Source organism: Lichenostomus cassidix, chromosome W (assembly GCF_008360975.1).
Source record: "Lichenostomus cassidix isolate B80296 chromosome W, HeHo_3.0, whole genome shotgun sequence".
Lineage (NCBI taxonomy): Eukaryota > Metazoa > Chordata > Aves > Passeriformes > Meliphagidae > Lichenostomus > Lichenostomus cassidix.
In genome coordinates, this window is record NC_139510.1 from 6,609,047 (window position 1) to 6,628,043 (window position 18,997).

At 47.1% G+C, this 18,997-nt stretch overlaps 1 long non-coding RNA gene across 1 annotated transcript in view; it reads left to right on the top strand.

Moving 5' to 3' along the window:
• LOC146425397 (uncharacterized) overlaps positions 1 to 18,997 on the top strand; it is a 244,001-nt gene that overhangs the window by 182,501 nt on the left and 42,503 nt on the right. The gene's annotated exons all lie outside the window — the stretch shown is intronic.

The following is an 18,997-nucleotide window of genomic DNA, read 5'->3' on the forward strand; positions in this document are numbered from 1 at the left end:
GGTGAAATAAAATGGAGCTTACTTTATATCTCATATTGAGACTGCCGTGAGTTCCCTCTCGTCGCGATGTTAAATGGTGACCCCGACGACTACAGACACCAACAGCAGAGTTTTACGACCCTGCTTCTGAGAGCGGCGGGAACGGAGAGGCGCCGAAGCGTGCAGCGACGGTGTGTCAAAATCTTCGCCCGAATCGGGGAAGATCCAGCGACATAGGCCGAATAGGACCTGCCTACCGTGGGGGCTACACTTCGGTGAACTGCACAAACTCTGGCGACTGCGAGCTCCGACAGAGTGCTTAGATGGTGTCGACCAGGACCCTGAAAACCAGCTGGACCATAATGGAATCAGAGGTAGCCCAATATTTATTGTTATGCTTTTTAGAAAAGCACGGACTCAGTAAAAGTAGCCTATCACACTTAATGGGCCTGATGGTGGTAGGACAAGCTTATGGATTTTTTACAAATCCTATTACAGTATTCATTGTGGGAGAGTGGTTGAATTATGGAGCTATTTTACTTTTGGACTGTGATAAAATTGCAAGAAAGCTTGGCAAACCATGGAGTAAAGTCGTAGCCTGCTTACAGAGACATGCCACGGAGCAAAACCTTGCGTGGCTCACGGCACAGGACATAACAGCCGCATGGAGCAGAGAAAAACCTGTGAGTTACTGTGCCGCTTTTAATATGCGTAAAACTTCGGCAGCCGCAGCGCAGCCAGGGAAGCCCCCCCTGCCAGGGAGGGGGGGGAGAGAGGGCGCTCCGTGCCGCTGCCGACAGCCGAGAATACAAAGTTATTCGATTGGATGAAAAAGCTATTCCTGTCTCAATATATCACAGAGCTTGGCAATTTTACAACGAAAAACATCTTAGCTGCTTTGTTTGAGAGAGTCACTGTTGAACTTTTGCCAGAACAACTGAATACAATGTTAGAAAAAGCTCAAATATCGCGGGTAAAGAAACAGAGTAACCAGAAATCATCCCAATGTTATCGATGTGGGAGTAAAAAACACATAAGAAAGAACTGTAACGAAAAAGTTTGGTGTTCCCCCTGCAACAGAGATACTCACAGCACAGAAGCTTGTAGAAACAAAAAGAACAAACAGAAAGTGACCAGTGACCGAGTAGCAGCGGCGGCCCCTACCCTTCACTGCGCGCCGCCTGCGGACCACACAAACAGACCTGTGGCGGAAGTTGCTCCAGCCGTGGTTTCCGGCCGAATGACAACCAGAGCAGAGGTCCCAGAGGGTGCCCCGGTGGGTGGAGCCGCGAGCCATCCACGCCTCCTTCACTGCCCCAACTGTAACGTCTATGATGAGACTCTAAACTCTACTCCACCCCAAGGATGAAGAAATGATTGACAGCTTCAGCAGCGAACCAGAACTAACCAACAGCGTTGCCAGCAGAAACAGCAGTCTGATACAGAATGGAATTGTTTCTTTTGTAGTCATGGAGAACTTTTAAGAGTTTCAAAGATGCGAATCTTCTTCAGTGCTCTGAACTGGAGATCCTTCATCTCCCGCTCGGGAATCACGTCCATGTCGTTCCCCATAGCGGCAGCGGTCCCGCTGCACTCTCCAGCTACAGATACAAATCTTTGAACACGTTCTCCAGCTGTTCTCTCCAAAACCTCTAATTATTCGCTTTGCAGGCTGAAACACCCATTGCCACGTATTGACCAACAGACCAAAACCTATTTCCAGCATTTTACTAATAAAGAAGCATTGTAACAAGATATTATCCTGATAAATAATAACACCTTGAATACTAAAGCCTTGAACAAAAGTTAAATTTTGCTAAAGCATTACTTAAAATAGAGTTTGTGTGTATGTGTGAATATTGTAGGCCTACTGAGAGTGTTGTTTGCTTTTCGAATGCTTTAATGTGGATGAAACCTGTGACTGATGAGAGTGTGATTTTGATTTCTTGAGAGTTTTGATGTGTGAATGAGGACCTGTGGGTGAAGTTATACTGAATAGTTTAAACTACCCGTTAAGTACTTTTGGTTAAGCATAGATTCTGTTAAAGTTAAGTAATAGTGAATTTAAATTCTATTAAGTTGTAAATTCTGTTAAAGTTAAAATTCTGTTAAGTAATATTAAGTGATGTTAATTTTAAATTCTGTTAAGTTTTAAATTTTGTTAGAGTTAAGTTGTTAAAGTGATATCAATTTTAAATTCCATTATAGTTAAGTCCTATTTGTTAGTTTAAAATCAGATTTATTAAGTTTTATTCATTTTCAGTGATATTGATTTTAAGTTTTAAATTTGTTAGTTTATATTATTATTCACAAAAGCTTTGCAGCTTTATCTTCCTTAGTTAAAGTCAAATAATAATATCTACTGTTTTCAAATATTCATCTCACCTTATATAACTATCTGCAAAAATAGTAGCATGTTAAGACACTCTCCTTATTGATGTTAATCAAAGCTTGATGAACAAGAAAACCCTTCCATTTAGCATCTAGGCCCTGGCCAGGCCTTGATCCTAACTGGCTGGGAAACATGCCATGAGTCCCAAGTATTTTGCACCAAAATGTGATCAAATAATTTTCATTTACCAAATTGAGTTCATAAAAGCTAAACCTTCTTCCAAGTAAACTTGGAGTCCTTGTCCGGAAAAGGTTCTCCAAGCTTTACCTGTGAAGTGAATGTTTTCAGCAATGACAGTTCCTAGACCATGGCAACATATCTAAATAACTAGTGAAATTTCCTTAAGTAAATTTATAACAATTCTAATAATAAGAATTACTTATAGCAAAGCAAATTAATCTGATAACAGACAACGTCTGTTCTCACAAGCGAAACGGGGGAACTGTTGGAAAACGCAGTTTTCCAGCAAAACTTATGCTAACTAGACAGGCCTGAACGGAGCCTCAGCATAGCCAGGCCTCAGTGAAAATCCTGACAAGTTGTTTTGAAGAGCTGACGCCTGAGAGCCACAGCTGTGTTTCTGAGCTGTGGGAAGAATGTCAGGAGAAAGATTAGGGAGTCAGAAGTGTTATGAGAAAAGAATAAGGGAGTTAACAGGAGGATCCCTGAATGTGTGAGAACAGACTGCAGGTGTGTGTGTAGCTATAATTAGTAATTTCTGTAACAGTATATAAGTTTCTCGTTAGGTGAAATAAAATGGAGCTTACTTTATATCTCATATTGAGACTGCCGTGAGTTCCCTCTCGTCGCGATGTTACCTAGCAACTTTTAGGCATCATTCAGAGTCTTAATAGTGTCTGAGAACTGCACCTCTTGATGCTGTATGGTTCTATCCAAAATTTTGACTCCCAAATATTTCCAAGGAGGCTGTTGTTGAAGTTTCTCCGGAGCCACTTGCAACCCATAAGAATGCAAGGCATTGAGCAGTCAAGGCTGTAACCTCTGCAACTCATCCTGGGTGGCTGCTGCCACCAGGATATCATCCATATAATGGTAGCAGAGTGTCTCGGGAAACTGCTCGCAGATTCCGGACAAGGCCTGCGCGACATACAATTGACAGATAGTCAGGCTATTTTTCATGCCCTGAGGTAACACTTTCCATTGAAATCGCTTTACAGGCTCCGCATTGTTAATTGCAGGCACAGTAAAGGCAAATTTTGGCCTGTCATTGGGGTGCAAAGGGATTGTAAAAAAGCAATCCTTCAAATCAACAATCAAGATTTCCCATTCTGTGGGAATCATTGTGGGTGAAGGCATGCCAGGCTGTAAGCTCCCCATACTTTCCATCACTGCGTTAACTTTTCGGAGATCTTGCAACAGTCTCCATTTCCCCGATTTTTTATTAATTATGAAAAGGGGGGGTATTCCAGGGACTAGTAAAAGTCTCAATATGTCCCTGTTTCAGTTGCTTCTGAACCAGCTGACAAAGGGCGAATAATTTGTCTTTTGGCAGGGGCCACCGTGGTTCCCATATAGGTGTTTTGGTCAGCCGTCGTAAAGATAGCCTGGAATACGGTGCGCCCTTGCACACAGTGACCCCTATTAAAAATTTGTTGTGATTTGCACCCCCCAAGCTGCCAACACGTCCCCTCTCCAGAGGTTCACTGGAGCTGGAGTGACATAAGGCCGAATGGAGGCCGTGTGCCCCTCTGGGTCCTTCACCAACACAGGTCACTTACTCAATCGACTCTGTGTTCTTCCTCCCAACCCCGCGATATTCAGTCCCACCGGGCACAAAGGCCACGTAGGAGGCCATGAAGCAGCGGAAAGGATCGTTGCATCAGCACCTGTATCGATCAAACCTCGGACTCGAACTTGATGTGGACATGCTTTTGGCATGATGAGGGTACATGTCATCTGTGGTGACTCATTGGAGATAGATGCAGCCCAGTAGACCTGCGGAAGTCCTGGCAGTTCAGTGCGGTCACCTCCGCCAGCTTGCTGGTCTACCCTGGGAACAGAAGACTCACAAGGCAACAAGTGAGCAAGGCAAATGTTTGCCGGAATGGTAACAGGGGGGTCAGGAGTGGAAACCGTAGCATGAATCTGGCCCTTGAAATCAGCATTTATGAACTCTGGAAGAACAAGGATCCCTTGGCTAGTGGCCTCAGGCCCTGCCATGAGCAGTGCACCGGCCCCCTGATCCAGGGAACCGTTCACCTCCAAGGGAACCCTGTGGGCATTGTCAGATTCTAAGACGACTGTTGCTGCGGTGTAGGCGTTGACTCGGGCTGAGCCTTTGGTGCCTCTTCCACGTTCACCGGGTAAGCCTGGGTCATCACCCTGTTCTGGGGGAACTGATGTGATGGGGGGCAAATCCCCCTTTTTGCGCCCCTCTTCACGTTTCCTGACAGGGGCTGACCATCTGCATGGTACTGCGACCTGCAGTAGTCTGAAGTGTGAGCTGGCCTACCACACCTCTTACATTGAAGAGTCTCAGTCCCTGAATCTCCCTTCTTTCCTGAATTTTCTTTCTGTTTTGATTTGACTCGTTTCGGTTTGTTCCCAGATTTGGGCTGTTTTTGTCTCTGATCAGAGGGTCCCTGATCTGAGGACAGAAATGCAGCGAAGGCCGATTTCCCCTGATTTTCTGACTGCACCCTGGTGCAAGCTCGCATCATATCTCCGACAGAAGGATCCCCCAGTAAGGCATTGATGATCCTTCTACACTCGTCATTGGCATTGTCTCTTGCCAAATGTTTCATCAGGATCTGTCTCGTGGACCTATCCTCAACCTGCTTTTCCAAAGCTGCTGCCAGCTTCTCAATAAATGTCATGTAAAGCTCAGATTGCCCCTGCTGTATCTTTGTATACCGATTTTGTGGGGCAACTATCTCAATAGTTTTCAAAATGGCTCCCATACCGAGCTGTTGGGCTTGCTCCAGGATTTGAGGATCCCAGGCAGCTTGAAAGTTGGGGTTAGTGAAAGGTCCCTTACCCATGAGGACATTAGCCCCAACCATGCGCCTAGGGTCCTCGGCAGGCAAGGACACATTTTTCTTCATCTGATCCTCAACCAGCGCTTTCCAATTGTCCTCAAAGGCGCTGTATTGCATGGGGTGAAACAGCACCTGAGCCAAATGCATAATATCAAATGGAGCAAGCAAATCACTATTTATCACTCTAAGAATTTGCATAATGACCGGAGAAGACATGCCAAATATTGCTACTTTGGTCGCTAGGTCATTTGTCATGCGCCATGCAATGGTGGAGTGGCTGTTCCTTGTGTCCATGGCATCTGGGCCAGGCACATACACCGGAAAAGCCTGAACGCCCCCTTGCGGGAAGCCACCACCATCCGAACCTGCCACAGCAGATTCGCACCCCTCCCTCTGTTTGGGCAATCCAATCTTTTCTATAAGTTCCCAGTCTCCTGCCTCCAGCGCACCCTGCTTGACTGATTTCCAGAACTGCAGGGAGTCACGCGGGAGAAAAATCCCCATGGCAGTGCAGCATCTCCAAGGTTTAGTCAGAGCCCAATGCCATTTCTTTTTCATCGCCCGCGCGAGCCTCCGCCCAGGAGGAAGAATACCTTCCTCATCACTGTCTGAGCCGTCTGAGTAGGACTTGCAACCAGCACTTCCCATCACAAAGGACGGTGACTGGCCGGGGGCAGCTAAGAAACTGCGTGGTGACTGGGATGGGGGAGGGGCAGGGAGACGGTAGCGTCACCAACGCGCCACCAGGCTCGTTTGCCAAGCCCGCCGGCGCAGTGCCAGTACGCTGCGCCAGGGCCGCATTCGCCACAGAACCCAGCAGAGGAACCGGCATCTGCCCGGGGCCGAAATTCCCCCCCCGCCGCTGGCACCAAGCCAGCTGCCGGGCCACCGGGAAGTCCAGACCCCATCCGGGGTCCCGGGGGATGGACTTCTGGCCCAGCCACGCACGGACAGGAGGGCCTACACTAAAGGACCTCCATCTGCTGCCGGATCACAACCGCCTCAGCCAGTAACTCATGAAAAACCGCAAGCAGAGAAATTTCCGCCATGCTCGGCACGGATGCCATGTCGGTCGAGCCATGGGGGAGTGGGGTCGGTCCTGCTCCTGCGGGAATGCCAATCAAAGTCCCTGCAGCGGAAGCACCGCCTGCCAGTGGCTTCTCTTCCGGTCCCTGCACTGCCAGAATGGCGGCCAGGTCCGGAAGTGGCCCCGCGACCACCCTGGGACGCCGCCCTGACTGCCAGGTAGCTGAGCCGGCGCCTGCTCGCACTGTCCCGGTGCCACACCGGCCCCGCCCACGCTGGCTGCAGCCTGCCGTAAACCGGCCGCTGCCGTCCCGGGGCCAAGCAGGGCGCCAAGCCCCCCCGTCGGAGGAGTCTTTTCCGGTCCCTGCGCAGCCAGAATGGTGGCAGGTCCTGGAAGCTACCCTGCGAGGGGATCGGTCGCCTCCGCGGCTGCCGCAGCCTGGGGCTGCACCACCGCCGCACCATCCGGGCTTGGGAAAATGCTCGGTTCCCCCGAACCAGCCGCCGCACATGCGGGAACCCCCGCAGCAGCCGAAACCACCGGCAGATTTGGAACTGGAACCTCCGCAGCCGGAGGATGCTGCCAGGCAGCCAAGGCGAGCAGCTGCAAATCCCGGTCCGCGGCAACACCCCCCACGTCCGCCCCGCCAACCCCCGCCGCGCACACCCCGGCTGCCCACGGGGGAGGGGCAGTCCGGTGCCATTCTGCGGGGGAGGGGGGGGGTTTCTGAGGCTGCACATGCCGCGGTGGCAGAGGGGGAGGAACCTTCGCAGTGGCCATGTCAGAGCCGATCCGCGGTCCTCCTTTCTTCATCATCTCGGCTAGCTGTTCTGTCGGGTGGACATAAGTGCGCCTCAGGAGGTCAGTTGGAGAGACATACTGAGTTTTCGTGGCTGCATCCACTGCCAGGGATGGGACTTCAGCATCTGTCTGGGTTGGCGCGTCCTTCATGTACCGCCCCACGACCGAGGGCAGGGGTTCCAGGCCCGTGAAACTCGCGAGCTGCAACTCATAAAACGCCTGCCCCTCCAAAGTGTCCCAAATGTCTCTCCAAACCCCATGGAAGCGTACTGTAGTCCTGTCTCCAAGCATCATCTCCGTGGCCAGGGTGCGACCGACAGTGAACCAAAAATCACAGCTCAGTGCCACATCCGAAACGTCCCGGGCTGTCGCTGTTGAGCTGCTAGCAGAGAAGAAACCCGGATTCTCAGTGTGGCATAGAAAAGAAAGCTTTATTATTTGAATCCAACCTATATAGACTTTTCAGAGGTCACCCAGATTGGTCAGTCAGAAACCTCCCCCTAGGCCTGATTGGCCAGGCCTGAACTGTCCAAATCTCGCGACACTGTTCTAACAACATCCAAACTTTATCTTTGTTTATAAAACACAGAAGAAAGTTCTCATAGGAAAGACCTGTGCTTGCCACACCGGGCCACGTGGCCCTCGACCCATTGCAACAAGGCCCGAGTGACCCAGAGTCCTCCAGAAAAGCCCGCAAGAGTTCATCCGCAGGGAGGGGGGGTCCCCCATCCACATCAGAATCAGCCATGCCCAACGGCAGGCAGGGGGGGTTGGGCCTAGCCAAGACCGTGTACCTGCAGTTGCACGCAGTACACGTCGGGGTCACCAGATGTCGCCGTTCAACCGCTAACAGAGAGAAAAGTCCAGGTCTTCAGTGTGGCAAATATATATTTTATTAATTAATTTCAACTTATATAGACTTTCAAAGGTCACTCAGATTGGTCGGTTCAAAACCTCCCCCCAGGCCGATTGGCCAGTCTTGAACTGTCCATATCTCGAGATGCCATTTCAACAACATCCAAACTTTATCTTTGTTTATAAAACACAGGAAGAAGAAAGAAAAAATTCTCACAGGAAAGGTCTGTGCTAGCCACATAGGGTGAGACTCCCAGATCTGACCTGGGTTATGTCCGGACTCTCGGTAGGGCCAAAGGTAAACATTTTACCCATGACATCTGGGTTTCAATCATCAGTTTTGTTAACGTTCTTTTTAAAGTCTGATTCATTCTCTCTACCTGGTCCAAACTTTGTGGATGCCATGGGGTATGCAATTCCCATTTTATTCCCAGGGCTTGAGTTGTTTACAGCAGAACTCTTGATGTAAAATGTGTCCCTCTATCTGAGTCTATCCTGTTTACCATTCCATATCTGGGAATAATTTGTTCCAAAAGGGTTTTACATACCACATTAGCTGTAGCTCTGACAGTTGGGACAGCTTCTACCCAATGAGTTAAATGGTCTATTATTGCTAATAAAAACTTCCATCTCTGCACTTGGGGAAGTTCAGTCAAGTCAACTTGAATGCTTTGAAATGGTCGCAGGGCTAACTCACAACCTCCTGGTGTTGTTTTTCTCATAACTTTTTTATTTAACTTTTGACAAGTTATACATTTTTTGGTTACTTGTTTTGCCAATCCAAAGATCCCAATGCACCCATAATTCCTTAAAAAGTGATCACACAAAGCCTGAGTACCCCAATGAGTCTTTTGATGCATGTCTGTTGCAGTCTCCCCCCTTGGGTTCTGTATTTCCGCACCCCTTTTCTTCCTTGTATGTCTACCCTTCTCACATTGTCCTGCTTTCCCCGCCCCTGGCCCTTAGCAACTCCCTCGGGTTTTGCCTATTGGTTCCTGTACCCTAACTCCACCTATGTACTGCCCCTGTGCACCGAGATCACTGCTTGCCCCGCCCCCCATCTCTATAGAAAACCCCAGACCTCACGCCATGATGTGTCTTTGACCATGAGGCGTCTTTGCCTCTGAGGAGGTCTTTGGCCTCTGGGACCATGTGAATAAACAGGTTCTGTGTTCACCATGCAGAGACCCTTCTCACCTCTTTTACTGCTGCCGTGTTGTGAAGAGCAGATGAAACCAGAACTAGCCATTGGCTCCCCGGCCAGTGAAAGTGCAGTGACCAGCCTTTGGTAGGAAGGTTTGGGGTACTGAGGCGCTGACCAAGGCTGGGTAGAGACGCTCGCTGGTAAGGCCTGTGGCTCACTGTAACACCACAGAAAGCCACCCAGAACCGCAACACGTCTTCTAATATTTTCCTAGTAAGGAGCTTAATAAGTAACTGCCTCCTATCAGGGAGTTTCCATTTCCCAGATTGATCTTGCTTCCCCCTGTCTTTCTTAACTCTTTTTCTTCTGCTTCACTAAATTCTGGAATTTCCAAATCTTCCTTGTTTGGAGTCAAAATTAACATAACATTTAAGTTCCCATTTTCTGCTGCATCTCTAGCCTCTTGATCTGCCAAATTATTCTTTTTTATTTCTGGGGTCATTCCCTTTTGGTGTCCTTCAACATGTACTACAGCTATTTTTTCAGGCAATTTTAGTGCTTCTAAAACTTCTAAAATGAGTCACTCGTGAATCAGCCCTTTTCTTTTTGAATTTAGTAACCCCCTTTCTTCCCAAATTTTTCCAAAAGTGTGTACTACCTCAAAGGCATACTTCAAATCAGTATATATGGTTCCCTTCTTTTGTGCTAAATATTCCAGTGCTCTCTTTAGAGCATTAAATTCACAAGATTGAGCAGACCAATTTGAAGGTAATTTCCCTTTCTCAAAGGTCTGCCTATTGCTTCCATCCACCAAAGCATATCCTGACATCCTTTTTCCTTGTAAGTGTCTAGATGAACCATCAACATATATTCTTTCCCCTTCCGGGAGAGCCTATTCTGCTAGATCTTCCCGAACTTTAGTTTGGTATTGTATATTTTCTAAACAATTATGTGTTAAGTCATTCTGTGGTTCTCCATATAGAAATTGAGCTGGGTTCAAACTTTTATCCACTTCCAGTGTCAAGTCATCACTGTTTATCAGAATTGCTTCATATTTTAACATCCTGGAATCTGTTAACCATTTTTCAGCTTTTTGATTTAACACATTTGTGACTGCATGAGGTGTGTACACAATTAGTTTACTTCCAAAAGTAAGTTTACAACTCTCTTCTACTAGAATGGCAGTAGCTGCTACAGCTTGAATACATATGGACCAGCCATGACTCACTGGATCTAGTAATTTAGATAAATAGGCTACTGGCCTTTTCACTCCTCCCCATTCCTGGACTAAAACTCCATGAGCTACTCCACCTTCCACATTCACACACAGATAAAAGGGCTTTTCTAATGAGGTGTCTTGGTTTGAAAGACAGGTGTCTGCTAAGAGAGGTTGAACCCTCCCTTAGGACAGAGAATGTGATTTCCCCTCCCTCTGAATTATTTTAATTTTGAAATCAAGGGCTTTCAGGCAAAGGTATGGGAAAAGGAATAACAGTTCTTTACTAGTACCTATAAACAAGCAATAACAATAATAGCAACCACAAATAGACCCAGAAACCAATAGCAGATGACTTTTTGAGCTGCCGAGCACTTTCCCGTGCAGTGTAATCACGGTCGCAAGCAGCAGGGGCGCTGTTGAGCTCCCGGTCGGGCAGGGCAGGTGCGATGACTCCCGAGCGGCTGCAGGTGGTGCTGCTGAGCTCCCTGCCAGGCAGGGCAGGTGCGATGACTCCTGAGCGGCTGCAGGTGGCGCTGTGGCACAGAGTCAGATCAGCCTCACACAGCTAGTAATGGCGGGCGCGCTGAGAAGCAGGCAGCCAGGCAGCTCGGAGCGACAAAAGCAGGGCGGCAGGGGCAGGGGCTGGCTCTCTCAGGCTAGCCAGCTAGGTAGCAAGGATTCTGCAGTCACGGCAGATGCCGCAGTCTCGTGCGGCGAAAAGCAGGGTGGGTGGCAGGGACAGCCGGACTCCCCAGCAGCAGCTGCGAGCAACGCAGCTGGGAAAACGTGCACTCCCAGTGGGAAAGAGGTTGAATCAAAGCTCACCCAGCCAGGAGGGGAAGACAGAACACAGTTGGATCTCCTGCGGTCACAGCCAGAAGCAAAGAGCAGTCCCTTTCCTCCCGGTGTCCGACGACGGAGTCCCAGTTCCAACAGCCGGCTGCCTCCTCCCCTCGCCCGACCCAGCACACCCTTTTGTCTCTTACAAAAGACTTGATGGCTCTAATCACCCAGATATTTGTTGCTTAGTAACAGGGATGGAGAAAAAATTCCAATGCCCCCCAACCTCCGACATGAGGGTAAACTCAAAGCTGGTACTGAGGCTAATTTAAACTTCAGTTCTTCTAATTTATTGTCATCTTCTCTAGTCCACTTTATCTTGTCCCTCTCTGTCAATTTTTCATATAAAAATTTTACTGCCTGAGTATACCCTTCAATCCATAATCTACAATATCCCAATAATCCGAGCAGTTTTTTAACTTCCTTCTTTGAGGAAGGAGGGGGAAGAGAGAAAATCCCCACCATCCTCTCAGGATTTAGCTTTTGGCTACCTTTACTTATTAAGTGACCAAGATACTTCTGATTCCACAAATTGTAATTTCCCTCTTGATACCCTTAATTATTTTTCCCCAAGAAAATTCAAAAGTTTTATAGTAGCCTCCCTAACTTCAACTTCAGCTTCCCCTGATAATAAAAGATCATCCACATATTGGGTAATTTGTATTCCAGGAGGAGTGGGGAAAGTCTGTAATACTTCTTCTAAAGCTTGCCCAAATAGATTCGGAGACTCAGAAAACCTGTGGCAGTTTTTTCCATCTTAATTGCTTTTTTCTTCTAGTACTTGGATCTTCCCATTCAAAGGCAAAAATATTTCGACTGTCTTCTGCTAATGGACAAGCCCAAAATGCATCTTTAAGATCCACTACAGTAAACCACTGATCTTGAGGTGGGAGTTTACTTAAAAGGGTATAGGGGTTGGGTACCACTGGGTAACAGGTCCTAGTTATTTTGGTAACTTCCCTTAAATCTTGTACTAGTCTATAAGTCACATCAGGCTTCTTTATTGGGAGAATAGGAGTATTATGAGGAGACATACAAGGTTCCAATGCCCCATCTTTTATCAATTCTTCTATTACTGGCTTTAAGCCTTCTCTTCCTTCTAATGATATAGGGTACTGTCGCACACATATGGGACATTCTTCTCTCTCAGTCATTACCCTTATGGGGTCAATATCCAATCCTCCCCTATTTCCTTTCCCAGCCCAAATGTCTTTGTTAATCCTTCCCTCATCTTCTTGGCCAAGTTTTAGCACTTTAGTTGTCATTTTTCCTTCTTCTGGTATAACTCCTATTCCTAATTGTACCTGCAAGTCTCTCCCCAATAAGTTGCAACCTGCTCCAGGGACTTATAAGACATCTCCCACCCCTATTCTAGTTTCCCCTTCAATTGCTACATTCTTGATTACAGGAACCTTAAACCCTTCTTTACCTCCCGTTACCTTTACAGGGTCATTACTTACATTGCACCCCTTCAGAACAATAACTACACAAGTTCTCTCTGCCCTGGTAGCAACCATAAATTCTAATGCCTCCCCCTGGGGGCCTGCTCTTAAAGTTATCAAAGGCTCTAGATGGTATTTATCCCTCAGGAAATAGAGCTCCTGACATCCCTAGTCTTCTGATTCTTCTGAGAATTCTCTTGGAATATTTTCAGGTTCTTCTTTAGATGAAGGCACTGTCTCTTATAGTGTCCCTCTTCTCCACAAAAGAAACAGGCATTTCTAGTCTGCTCCTGAGATTTTGATCATGCTGGGGTTCTGTTTCTTCCCTTTTCCCTGCCTCTAAAACCTGAATATCTGGGAATGGTACCTGGGTGTTGGTGACTGATACAGGAACTGAGCCTGGTTCATGCAAAGTCCGATTTATTGTACAGAGCAGGTCTTTTTATACTGTTACAAACTATAGCTTAGCCGATACAAGAACCTTGTTTTCCAGGGTTACATGTTTTGCTTTGCTTAAGGGCTACTGATCACTGTCATCTTGCTTAACCTCTTCTATAAACTACTTATGCATAAGGTAAACACAAACTTGTCTTACTCTTTGTCTCAGCCCCTGCTAGGGGCAATTCAGCTTATCTCTCTTAATGTTTCACATTAACTGATAACAAAAGACTTCTGCAGCCCTCCAACCCTGCAGCTCCACCCTGAACTCCCACACCTGGGGGCTTTGGATCCCTTTGGGACTTACTCTCTTGCATAGTGGCTACCATGATTTTAGCTTTTCCCTTGGCTTTTTCCTTATCTCCCTGTATATGAACCTTTGGAGCTTCCTTTAGTAATTAATTTAATCCCTTATCTTGTCAATCCTCAATCTTTTCCAGCTTTTCCCTAATATCTGGCCAGGTGTTGAAGGTTGGGAGGGGTGGAATTTTCTCCATCCCTGTTACTAGGAAACTAACAATCAGGTGCTCAAGGACCTTTAACTCTTTTGTGAGAGACAAAGGCTGTGTCTGGGTGTGGTGAGGGGAGGAGGGGTCTGGCCATGGGGGACTTCACTTGCTCACTGGGCACTGGAGGGGACAGAGGGAAGCTGCCATTTTCCTTTGGCTGTGACCATGGGACGTCCAGCTCTGCACTGCCTTCTCTTCCTGGCTGGGTGAGCTCTCGCTTGGGAAAGGGCTCAGGATTCCCACCCTTTACCCCACCTGGAGTGCGGACCTGCCCAGCTGTGTTTTACAACAGCTGCGTAAGAGCCCGGCTGTCGCTGCCTCGCCCCCACTTGTTGGAACACACTGCGGCTTCTGCCACAACTGCGGAGTTTCTGCCACCTTTGCTGGCTAGCCCAGGTGAGCCATTCCTGCCACTCCAACTCGTTTCTCTGAGCTCCCTGCTGCACCCCGCCCTGCCATCCAGCCTGTCCGCCATTACCCACGTGACACAGGGAGCCGACCTTGCGCCACAGCGCCACCTGCAGCTGTGTGGGAGTCAGCGCACCTGCCCTGCCTGGCTGGGAGCTCAAGAACACCCCTGCTGGTTGTGACCATCACTACACCAAATGGGAAAGTACTTGGCAGCCCAGAGACATTTGCCACCGGGTTCCTGGTTTTGGTTTGTTATTGCTACTGTTGTTGTTGCTTGTTTACTTCGTTATAGCTACTAGTAAAGAACTGTTATTCCTTTTCCCATATTTTTGCCTGAAAGCTGTTGATTCCAAAGTTATAATAATTCAGAGGGGAGGGGGTTCACATGCTCTATTCTAAGGGAGGTTTCCACCTTCTTTAGCAGACACCTGTCTTTCAAACCAAGACACTAGGCATGGGTGAAAAAGTTAACCCTTAATAGGGCTTGCCCTGCTATAGTATCAGGGTCTACCCCGGGGTACTGCCACATGTTCTTCCTGAGCCTCTCTAACCATTCAGTTGGAGTTTCTTCCTTTCCTTGCTGTCCATCAAAAGCTATGCTAACATTTTGTCCTCAGGGTGCTGCCTCTTTTATTCCTTTGATCATCAGATTGCAATAATCATTCATATTTCCTTGTCCTGCTTCATCATTGTGATTCCTGTTAGGAGGTGCTATTGGCATTTTCTGGTCCCCCCCTGGGCCTCGTTGATTTTCCCTTTCCCAAATTCTCATTCCAGCAGCCCTAATCATCTGCCTCTCCTCTTGGGAAAATATAATATCCATTATTGACTGCATTTCTTCCCAAGTAAAAATGTTGGGACCTAAAAATTGGTCTAATTGTTCAGCTCTACCTGTGGGATCTTCTAATAATCCTTTAATTTCCCTTTTAAAATTTGCAACTTCTGAAGAAGTCAAAAGAGCATTCACAAATCCTGTAGCCCCTTGAGCCCCTCCCATAGGTACTTCCCTTAAAGGAAATAAGCTGACTTCTTGATCCTTCTCTACATCAAACCAACTTTTCTGTTCCTCAATCATCATAATTTTAGGAGGGACCTTTCTTCCTTGCTTTGGAGTAGTGGAAGGGGAGAAATTATTGAGCTGCCTTTGAGTTTTAGCTGAACTTCTCCTAGTTTTTTGGTATGGCCCCCCACTGGTGGGAAGGGGACCTGGTGGAACAGCGGGAGTCATCGGTGGGGCTGGATCCGCCAAGGGAGCAGCCGGCGGGGCCAGAATTGCCAAGGGAGCAGCCAGCGGGGTCAGCACTACCAGGGGAATGGGAGCGGGAGCAGCCGCTGGGGCCGGCACCACCAGGGGGGCAGGGGCCTGTGGCAGCACATTCCCCCTCCCTTCTCTTTCTGCTCGGTTGCAGAAGATCAATGATTTTAGTAGGGTTGACAGCCTAGCAGGGGTTATCTCTTGGCGCCCAAAAGTCTAAAACCATAAACCGTAAGTCATATGTTGGAATGAAGAGAGAATGTGGGAAAATAAACACTTTCTGACCACACAAGGCACACTTTTACACTATAAAAACTCACGGAAATATCCCAGAGGTAGAAGTCTCTTACACACGCTCTGAAGATGCGTGGAGGACTTCTCCCCAGAGTCTGGACGCAGCTCTGTGGTACCTTCTTTCAAGATTGAGGGCAGATTCTGATGTATCCCAGCACCAAAATTGGATTTTGGTAAGATCATTGGTTTCCTAAAATTGTATTATTCTGGATAGCTAATAATAATAATAATAGGTACCTTTCTATAAAATGCATTTTAGCTATTATAGTTTTGCAATTATGTCTTTTACTGTGTATATATGTAAATCTGTTCTAAGTCTCTATATTTGTTATTTTCTGTGTCTAATAAATTGTATTTCACATCATATTAAACTAATCGGCCAAATATCAAAGACCCTTTTGAACAAGACTGAGTCTGGGGGTGCTAGCCACCCTAATAACAATTACTGCCTGTTGCTAGAAGCCTGGCAAACAGCAGAAACTCATGAGACTCCTGTCTCCCATGCAAGACACCCACTCACAATACACGGTACAAGATGGTGCCGGTTTCTCTTTCAGGGAAAAAAAAACCAAACAGGAGCATCACACAGCAGTTAGGGCAGCAGATGAAAATCTGGTGACTCTCTGACGTCAACCTCCTCTCCACGGCAGACGAAGCAGCTGGGCTGGAGCCTCTTGGTGTGCTTTCTCTCCCCAGCTCAGCTTCCTGAGGTTTGTGGGCTGGAACGGAGCAACCCCTCTCCTGCTGGTCCCAAGCGATCCCTCTCCCACTGGTCCTGCTGTTTAATTCCCCTCAAAAGGTAGCTGAAGGATTGCTGCTGCAGCTTCTCCAAGGACAGGGAAAGGAAAAACTTCTTGCCTGGGCCAAGCGGGCCAAGCTAGCCAAGCAAAACCAAACTGCACCGCACCCTGGATGCCTGGGAAGTGAGGCTTTTAGAAAGCCTGCCAAAGTGCCCAAAGCTCCCCCCTCCCCCAGCCCGCACCTTAAAGATACAGAAACCATTTTTGGGCATAAAACAGGGTCATGGAATAGACTATGATCATAAATCACTCCAAGTCAACAGTATAAAACAAAATAACTACTAGTAGATTACATAAAACAGTGCATGACATAAAGGTATCTATATTATAGCTAGCAAAGAAATAGTATAGATTAGGAGTCAATGTAACTTACCACCCAATGGACAATAGTATATAGAGATTCCTTTCACTCAACCCCTGGGAGAGTAACCATGAAAGTCGGCGTCCCGACTTTGGGGAGAAAACTCCACATGTTTCAGGAAATGGTGAGATTTCCTGCTTTGTGAAAGTTTGGTGTAGCTTTTATAGTTTTTAAAGTGGAGTGTCTGTAGGTCAGAAATTCCATCTTATCTTTCCACATCTTGCTTCCACGCAAGATGTTTATTGTCAGCTAGAAGTGTCACTTCCATGGCCCCCGAATAACCATGAGACAGGTGGTCTTTAGTGAGTTATTTCACCAATTAACAAGCTTTTGTGAAGGGCGAGATGCCTTGCATCAGCTAACAAGCAACAGATAAGCTCTTGTGGCGGGAGATGTCCTGCTACAATATGTGTGGTACCTAATCCAACAAATGAGGATACTTACTATTCCAGAAGCACATAAATTGAAAAAATAATTTTTCTTGCCAGAATTTATAACTAATCTATATTATGCTCTATTTAATATTGCTAACTAAATTCTGATTTTTAAAAAAAATTTGTATGCAAAACTGTAATGTATGATTATCATGTAGCTAACACTCTTTCAAACAACATGAGTTAAGATAAAATTGTAAAACTTAGGAAACTGGTGTGTCTCAACATATTTGATGATAATATACACATATGCAGTAGATGCTCTTATAGCATGGAGACGAGGTATATGCATTACCACTTCATGAGGTAAAGAGAATTGACTACAGTTGCAGGATGCTCTATCCTGGAATGTGGTAAAACAACTTGAACAATACCCTATTTTGCAAAGCTATCAGTGGTGAACTGAGAGGGGGACTGTGGGAGACTGAAATGTTATAATTTATGGCTTAAACATCTTCATGAAAGACTTTTGCCTATTATAGCAAAACTGTACAAAAGCTGAAGAGAAAACCATCAAAACCCTGAATGGGGCCCTGAACTACACTGCTCACTACCTGTAGATGAAGATAAGTGAACTTAGGGCTGGGAAGAATACATTCATAGAGCACAAGCTTAGCACCTTCCAGGTGGAGACCACAGCCCCAGGGATATCAGCTGCCAGGCTCACACAGACACCCCACACCAAAGGGTGTGGGGGGGAGAAGTTTTAGGTGTGCAGTGAAAAAGCCTCTGGCTCGAGGCAGTGAATGTCCATCCTCTGCTGTGCAGAGGAGCCCAGCAGTAGGGGCCTCAACACCCTGGAAAAAGCTTATCCACATGAAGGACAGCTGAGGGGATGTCATGGCCCATCAAAGGCCCCCCCAAAGGGATCCCTGCACCAAAACACTACAACATGATGCAACAGATGCACAGTGTTGCAAGGGACAGTGTCAAAGCCTAGCCCCCTCAGGAGGTACATCGGTGTTCCCACCTGGCCCAAATGTATATTAATCCACTGGATTCTATACCTTTCAGTGCGGTGGCGGTGGACCCTCACCACCAAGAAGACCAGATGGAGGAGAGCAATGAGACATCATTGGGACCCTCAGAAGAGTGATATGTTTCTACCTAACCCCTGTTACCTAACCCACTCTCTCCCTGTCCCCCCAACCCCCACGCACACTTCCCTTCCCTTCCCGCTTCCACTTTGTGGCAAGATGTTTCCCCCTCCCTTCTGCTCGATGGCGGAAGATAGATAACTCTGGTGGGGTCAACAGCCTGGCAGGGGTTATCTCTTAGTGCCCGAAATTCTAAGACCTCTAACCTTAATTCATATTTTGGTATGGAGAGAGGATGTGAAAAGAAAAACAAAATTGCACATGCTGACCAAGCAAGGCACACTTTTATCCTATAAAAAACACACGAATTTCCACAAAGGTAGAAGCTTTTCTACATGGACCTTGGAGCCTGAGAAAGCCTCTCCCCAGAGTCTGGACGCAACTCTGTGGTAACTTCTTGCAGGACTGGGGGAGGATTCTTGTCGCTGTTGAGCAGCTAGCAGAGTAATGAATGCATCGGTTCTCAGTGGCAAGAAGGAATGACCTTTATTGTTTTGATTTCATCACATTTATAGAGTTCTCAAAAGTTACCCAGATTGGTCAGCTAGAAGCCTTCCCCCAGGCCTGATTGGCCAGGCCTGCACTGCCCAAGTTCTGGGACACTGTTCCAAAAACATCCAAACTTTATCTTTATTTACAAAACACAAGAAAACTTCTCATGGGAAAAACTGTGCTAGCCACAGCTTCTGATGTATCCCAG